Source organism: Sphaerodactylus townsendi, linkage group LG10 (assembly GCF_021028975.2).
Source record: "Sphaerodactylus townsendi isolate TG3544 linkage group LG10, MPM_Stown_v2.3, whole genome shotgun sequence".
Classification (NCBI taxonomy): domain Eukaryota; kingdom Metazoa; phylum Chordata; class Lepidosauria; order Squamata; family Sphaerodactylidae; genus Sphaerodactylus; species Sphaerodactylus townsendi.
In genome coordinates, this window is record NC_059434.1 from 64,103,142 (window position 1) to 64,111,004 (window position 7,863).

Genomic DNA, 7,863 nt, shown 5'->3' on the forward strand with positions numbered 1-7,863 from the left:
GAGAAATTTGGCTCAAGACCACAAAGGCTTTGTGAGACTGATCTTTGTGCACAAACTGAATCCCACTCAAATGTGCCTGAGCTTCATATTTGGTAAAAGTGCAACATTTCAGGGAGTTCTCAGAAAAATAAGCATACTCCTAAAAATAAGCTTTCACTATGAAACTGGTAGTTGAGGTAGCTTGCTCTAATGGAAAACCATTTTTCCTCTCCATGTGAATGTATGTATACAGAATATCTAATTCTGAATAGTAACCTCAGACTTTGGATTTTAAAAAATCTGCACAAGAAGACCAATAGCTTCCATTCTGGGCCCTTCTGTAAGATTCCTCCTTGACACATATTTCTAAATCTTTCCCTATGAAATGTTGAATATATCAATTAGTTCCCCTTACAGTTTTCAAAACTTTCACTGTTTTTATCTGATAGGGAAGAAATAAAAGCTTACATTTGGAAGTATTAATAAAACCAGCATTTTTGAAATATCGGCTGCTGTTGGTTTTCTGGGCTGTGTAGCCTTAGTCTAGCAATTTTGGAAGAGCCTTCCAAAGGAAACCTTGCTTTTTAAAGTGCATCTGCTTAGCTCATCTCTCTCTCTCTCTCTCTCTCTCTCTCTCTCTCTCTCTCTCTCTCTCTCTCTCTCTCCCACACCCAGTTATTACTTAAAATGAGAGTAGTTTCACAGTCAAAAAGTCTCTCCATGATCTTCATGTCAGTTTTTTTAACTTTTGGTTCTGTATATCAGAAATATTCCATAGGTTTAGTCAGGGCAAACCCTAACTATTTTAAACAAAAGCATTCTACTTCAAACATAGTGCATACACTGTAGGTCTTGCAATACACAAGGAACTAACCAAATCTATGGGGAATGGTCTTAGGCTTGAATTAGGCTTGAAACATTTGGTGCAGCACTTCTAGCTCTAGGCTGCACTTCTAGCTCTAGGCAGCACTTCTAGCTCTAGGCTGCCATTGGATCCTATAATATATTGCTCATCTAGAAACTTCCCTCATTTGCTTCATCAGCCTCTCTGGTTAAAACTGTGCTGCTGCTCCTGCCAAATACAATATTTACAGAAGATCCAGATTGCTGGTGTTCAAACTGAGTGCCTGTAGTTGCTTTGCATAGGCTACAGTGCAGTTTAAACAAGGTGCTACAAAATGGTATGAAGTCCTTTGCTTATGGATGTCATGTTTCAATCAGACCAGAGGCATTGGGTTGAGTTCAGACTAAATTTTCCAGTGGCAGAATGGCCATTTCCTGCTTACTCTCCCCAATGCAGCCCATTGATCTCCATGAAATGCTGGTCCTGAGGGAGAGGGGACCTGAGGCATGATGTGAAGGGATTGTGATAACAAGAGAAATGAGAAGAAATTGCCAGTTTAGTCTAGATCCAAACTATCCTTTTAAACCACCATCTCCAACTGAGTGCCATTTTTATCAGTGTATGCATTTGTTCATCAGAGCCCTGCTCTATCACTGTTTTAATGAGAAAGAACTTCAGGTACTTCCTGACGTCAGGTGAGTGACCTTCTGCATCTTTAGAGTTCTATGTCCTGACTGGTTTTGGATTTTCAGGAAGTTTTCTTTTTACAAGAGAAATCCCACTGACTAGACTGTTTTCCACTAGAAAATTCTTGATAGTTGTTGACATTTACGGTAAGTTACAACAGCAACTGCCTAATGCCCACCAGGCATTTTACAGCGGAGGCATGCAAGCTGATTTCCCTCAGCTTCACCCAACAGTACTGTTGTAGTGAGGGATGCTCAAGAGCCATGATCCTTTGGGAGGGGAGGGTTGGATCTGTTTGGTTTTCTGCCATCCAAGTTGAACAGCTATTGAACAACATTGCAGCTACACCATAGCTTTGATGGTAGAGTTCCATTTCTTTGACTTGCAGGCATTTTTGAATCTGTACAGTGGTTGAAATTGATAGTCACGCAAGGTTGTGGATGACTGCATCATGTGATTCAATTATGTGGGAGGGGAGCAACATTATTTGTGTGGGAAAGTGCATATATGAAAAGAACCTGAATAACTAGACTGAAATGAACATGACAAGGTAAGGGTTTTTGAAAGTGGTTAGTTATTATCAATTGTTGACTGACTGATTTTTCACTATTTCCCCCCCTTACAACAGGCTGCTGGGCAGCATGCAGTGAAACAAACCTGTGGAGGAGGGTAGAAAAGTAGAACTTTCATTAAGCTGTGTGATAAAAGGTATGAGTGAAACACTGCAGATTGTATTGTACTGTATTGCTTGAATGTACAAAGGTTAATCCAGTAAACAGGCTCACATGACTCAAGAACAGCTGAACAAGAGATGAAAAACTGACTTGCTGTTCACAACCAGTGACCAGAGCCAAACATGTAAACATTCATGCACTAGTTGTTACATTGAAACATCTATCACAAAATGAGTGAGAACAATCATGCAGATTCCACTGTTGCAGTCCTTCCCCCAAAAACTATTGGTGATAACCCTGATGTGGGAAGGATTTTTGCAAACTTGATCCCACAGATCAGGGGATGAAACCTTAAGCATTACAGCACTACAGTAGGGTAAATCTATGAATAAATGGCTTCTCCAGTACCGCTGTGATGTCTTCACATTGCATCCATGAATAGATGTTAATTTGACTAGTGCAATTCTAATGAACTCTGAAATGCTATTTTATTGGCTGACTTACTAATTTATTTATAAATTAAATTTATACCCCGCCTTTTGTCAACTAAGGGCTCAGAACAGTTTAGAGCAAAATAGTACAATTTAAAATTCATATAATACAATTAAAACATTAACCAATTAAAACACTCCGTGGCATCCTTATTATGGGAATGGGAAGGCCTGTCACAGAGGGTAGAGAAACAATAATTAAATCATTCACAGGAACTATAGGACTAAGAAATGATTTGACAATAAATATGGGGGGAAGGGAGGAAAAAAGAAGGGTAGGATAAATGGGGAGTGGGAGACAAGGGAGGCCAGATTGATGACACCATTGCCATTTTCAACCAAAAACTTGTTGATCCCTGTTATGGAATTTGTATAGACCAGGGGTAGGGAACCTGCGGCTTTCCAGATGTTCAGGAACTACAATTCCCATCAGCCCCTACCAGCATGGCCAATTGGCCATGCTGACAGAGGCTGATGGGAATTGCAGTTCCTGAACATCTGGAGAGCCGCAGGTTCCCTACCCCTGGTATAGACTATATAGTTTTGCCATAAGTATGAATAATTTACTTTATAGAATAATGTATCCTTCTAGAAAAGAAAGTCACATCCTTCTTCCATTCTGACCTCCATAAAATTCACCAAGTACCTCCGTCAGAAAGAATTTACAGAAACACATGAACAGTCAACTGCATTTTACCAACTTTCAGACTGAAAAACAGAATTAGGCTACTGGACTGGAAAATAACTGAAGAACAAATTGTAAAAGTCTTTGTCTATTTTCCAGCTCAATAAGATCTCTGTTGCATAAATTTTTAAACTATATAGCATGTAATGTCTAAGAAGCACTTTGGACTCAAACACTTTTTTGTTTTTGTTCTTATACTGCAACAGTTTTCCCCAAAAAATGTGGAAGACATTTCAAATAATCAAATGCTGTCACTAAAGCATAAGCACATAATTATCTTCCCACAGCTATTCTTCCTCTCCTTTGAACACTTCAGTAACTGAATAACTCTCCTGCAAGTCATACACTGTAATCAGAAACTATTCGAACAAGTAGGAACTTCTGTTTTTGAGCAGTTGTTGTTTTGTTCCAAGGATATTGAGCAACAAGTATGTCCTAATTATTTTCATGTCAGTGATGAGAACAAATTCAATTGACCTAATCCTTACCTCTGCAGATACCAGCTGGTCTTATTTTAACATGTGTTAGTTTTAGCAGTTTTAGACCTATGTAACATCAAGCTTCTCTGAGAAAATATGTTGAAATATCCTGTGACATTTTTATTTAGATCTTTATATCCCAATTTTCTCTCCTGTGGGGACTCAAAAAATTGTTTCCCTATACGTTATTATCCCAACAAAAACCTAGGTTAACAAGAGACAATGCCTGATGCAAGATCACCCAGCTACCATGACTTCTCTGGTCTGCAGAGTGCAGAACCTCTCTGGTCTGCCAGATCCTAGTCTGATATTTTCACTACTGCACTACTGCACAACACTAACTTCCATACTTTCAAGGGGATGTGCAGGTTTGCAGTTGATGCAGATGACTTGAAACATTGTATGTCAAATATGTCAGTGTTACAGAATAAAGTAATTTTTTTCTATTACTGCTGTATCATTAGCAATGCATAGTCAAATTATTCTTCCTATTTGTACCGCTTATCCCTGACCAAACACATCACCCTTGGGTTGTGCAGTGACAGCCCATTGTCAACCTTCATCACAACAGCACAGCAGCATTGTTGCACCAGAAAAAGACCACAGACTTCCTCATTAAACCTTATCTCTCCTCTCCTCCATCATCTCAAGATCCCAAAAAATAATAGAAATACAACTACAAAATTGCCCTGTTTCAAGAGAAGACTGTGTAGTATATCTAGAGAGATTCCATCCTGAATGTTAAAAGACCGAACAAAAATAATTTTTCTTTTCTCACCATTCCACATAGCCCAAACTGCAGGTTGTTGGTGTTTGGAGAGTGGTGTGCCTTACTCCAAGGTTATCAGTCCAATTAGCTGGTCTGAGATCACCCTCATTATTTTCTTCCAGATGCAACTGGTATTTTAATTGGATAGATTCCAGTTTTGGAGGGAGGGGGAAAGAGCTTGTTTCCAGGATGTTCGGACCAACACATAACCTGATTGGTTAATGGTGGTCATCTGATGTAGCTAGCTAGGGAATAAATTAGTTACTCAGTGTTACCAATTATTCCTTCTTTGTCCTTTCTTTGTCTGTGTTGATGATCAAACTGTAATTTTGCTTAATGAACTCTGCACATGTACTGAGGACTTCTATAGTAACTTTTCAGCAAGTATTATTTCTAGTAAGTTATATTCTGTGTTGTTTTATTGAGTACTTGAAATGTACCTTGTTATTTAGAGTTCACTGTATGCCTTTTAATTTTCTGTTTTACAACCATTCTTTTGAATAAAAAATATAAAAAATTGTTTTGAGTTTTGAGTACTGGTTTAAACTTAAGGGCTTAGCATTGCTACCACCCAAAGACCGTCAGGTGTCTGACACCTTGTAATATCTTTAGTTTAGTGACTGGCATGAGGTGATACTGAAGAGTTGACAGCAACTCATCCTTCAAATTCCACTTTAAATTCCACTTCATCCCTCAAATTCCAGCCAACATAATCCCTAGGAAAAAACAGCCAGATGTAAGAAGGCGACTCAAAGCCTTGCTGTAACTATCCACAAAAACAGTGCCTACAGCTAAAAGGAGTAAAAACAGTGCTCCCTAGCACATGCTGTCATGATGATGATCTTCAATCCCCACTTTTATAGTTTTAAGAAAATGGCATTAGAAGTAACCAACATTCCCACTTCTCCAGTGGGAACACAGTGGCAGAGCGCAGAACAAGACAAAGCCAAAAAGGGGCAATGAAAGTAGACATTGATTCTGCCATTAGGCCTGAAGCTGAAGAGCGTGCTGATCCTGGAATTCAAATCTCAGGTATCATGCCAGTCCTCCACTGAAGAAGCTACTGCTTCCCTACCTAAATGCAGAATGCAGCTCAACCCCTACAAGGTAAAAAACAAAAACAAATAGCCAGGCCATACTAACTCTGTGCCTTGAAAATAGACAGATTTCAGGCACACCTAGTTGATCCAACCCTCAGGCAGGCAACCAGCTGGCCAGAAACAACACAGCTGCTCTGCAACCTTTTCTCCCTTTTATTCTTGATGCTTTAGATTTAACAAATGAATGGGGGGGCATGTGTGTTTGTGTAGGGACTCGGCCACAGGGAAACTCCTGCCAGCCTTTTCCCCTCTTGGCCCAGAGGCCAAGGGAAAATGGAGCCGGCAAGGGGGGATGTGTGTGTGTTTAAAACTCAGATTTTGCCCCAGGTTCCATTTTCCCTTGATATGCCTCTGGTAGGGAATTATGTTCTACACCGGGGTAGGGAACCTTTAACACTCAAAGAGCCATTTGGACCTGTTTTCCATGGGAAAAGAAAACACTTGGAGCCGCAAATAATTTTTGACATTTAAAATAAAGATAACACTGTATATATTGGGGTTTTTTACCTTTTACTCCACTGCGAAGTGCATGGATGCGTCCTCCCTGCTGCTTGCAGGACGGGCAAGGATGGGGCCAGCGGCTCGGCCTTGCTGGCCGCCGAGAAAGCACCCGCCCCGCTCCAATGGGGCAGGCGAGAGGGGAAGCCCGCGGTGCAGCCCAGTCGGCTGCGGGCAGTTGGTGCGCCCGCCCTGCTGCCTGCAGGGTGGGCAAGGATGGGGTCCTCGGCTCGTGGAGCCACAGTGCAAGGGCAGAAGAGCCACATGCGGCTCTCGAGCCGCAGGTTCCCTACCCCTGTTCTACACTAAACTGCCACAAACCTACTGAATTAAACTACTAGCAGGGACACACTCAGACCAACAAACCAACAAGACCACACTCCGACAACCAACCAGCTAAAGACACCAGTTCTGTGGATGCAGGTCTTCTCTGTCAGCTGCAGCGAAAAGTCTGAAGGTGCAAGGAAGCAACAGGCCAGCTACCCACATCTGATTAGCTTCTCTGCTCTCCCTGCAGACAGTGGAGCCTCGTGTTTCATTTGGATCAAGTTGGGGGCCAGTCAAATCAATCCACAGCATAATTTGCTCTTGCGATTAGAGTGTCTGTGGTTCTTATCATCTTTCAGCCTTTGGTTTTTATCAAATTAATGATTTCTTCCATTTTCTGTGGCTTCCTTGGATCTTTCCTTCTTGGTCTTAAACATTCTGCTTGTATCAATATTTCTTTCACAAGATTCCATTTTAATTCAGAATACTGTAGAGCTCTTTGCTTACCCCTCTTTGCTGATCTATTGGATTTTAGCCCTCTGCATGTTGTTCAGCAGGATGCTCCATTTTTAACATTGAACTTTATGCTTAGCTTTTTATATTTTTATTGTGATGGACAGGTTCCATTGGGCTTGATTTGGAATGGGCTCACCTGCGATCAGATAGTTTATGCTCAGTTCAGTTGTGACCCCTTGTTGATATCAGGCCCATTGTGATTTAAATCCCAAAAACCTCCTGAATTCTAAACCTTGATGCTGGAAATTAATTATGAATAAATTATGATTACTTTCTACTCTGAAAAATAACCAAAATTATGGGATTCTCAGGCTCTATTTTTATATTTTTAGTCATTATTGTACTGGGTTTTCTTTTTCAAACATCTATGTTAAGTACCTGATAATTAAATTGTCTGGTAAGGGATCTTATATCGCTTTTTGAATACACTTCAGATCATTCTGCCTCCTCCTCAAAATTTCCTTGATTTCCATGGACTTTTCAATCTTACATCCAGATCAAATTATATTTTCCTATAGATTTGTCAATCATCTCTTCAGTTGTCCTGCATATTTTTACTATTTCTTTATTATCAAAACCTGTGGTTGGCACATACATTTACATATAACTACTGTTGTGAAATGGCGTTGGCAATCTGATGCAGTAATAGTGATATGTAAATTGTAACTCCAGCAGTTTCAAAAACTAGAGTCATGTGACCAACCACCTAATGAATCAAAAGCTTTCAAGAACAGTCACTCTGTTTAGCATAGGAGGCTCTATCCATTGCTTCCTTTGGAGTCAACATTTATTGACCATAGTTTTCCAGGTCGGGGCTGCCAAAGGGAGTAAAGAGAGCAAGCTAAAGAAATGGGGAAAGATAAAGCTGGGTAGG

General features: G+C 40.4%; 1 long non-coding RNA gene across 1 annotated transcript; it reads left to right on the plus strand.

The window, feature by feature from the left end:
• The first annotated feature begins 1,460 nt into the window (after positions 1 to 1,460).
• LOC125440323 lies at positions 1,461 to 5,088 on the plus strand. The gene is made up of 3 exons (XR_007245671.1): positions 1,461 to 1,518; positions 2,139 to 2,218; positions 4,048 to 5,088. It is a non-coding gene; the product is annotated as an uncharacterized LOC125440323 (long non-coding RNA).
• Positions 5,089 to 7,863: the final 2,775 nt, after the last annotated feature.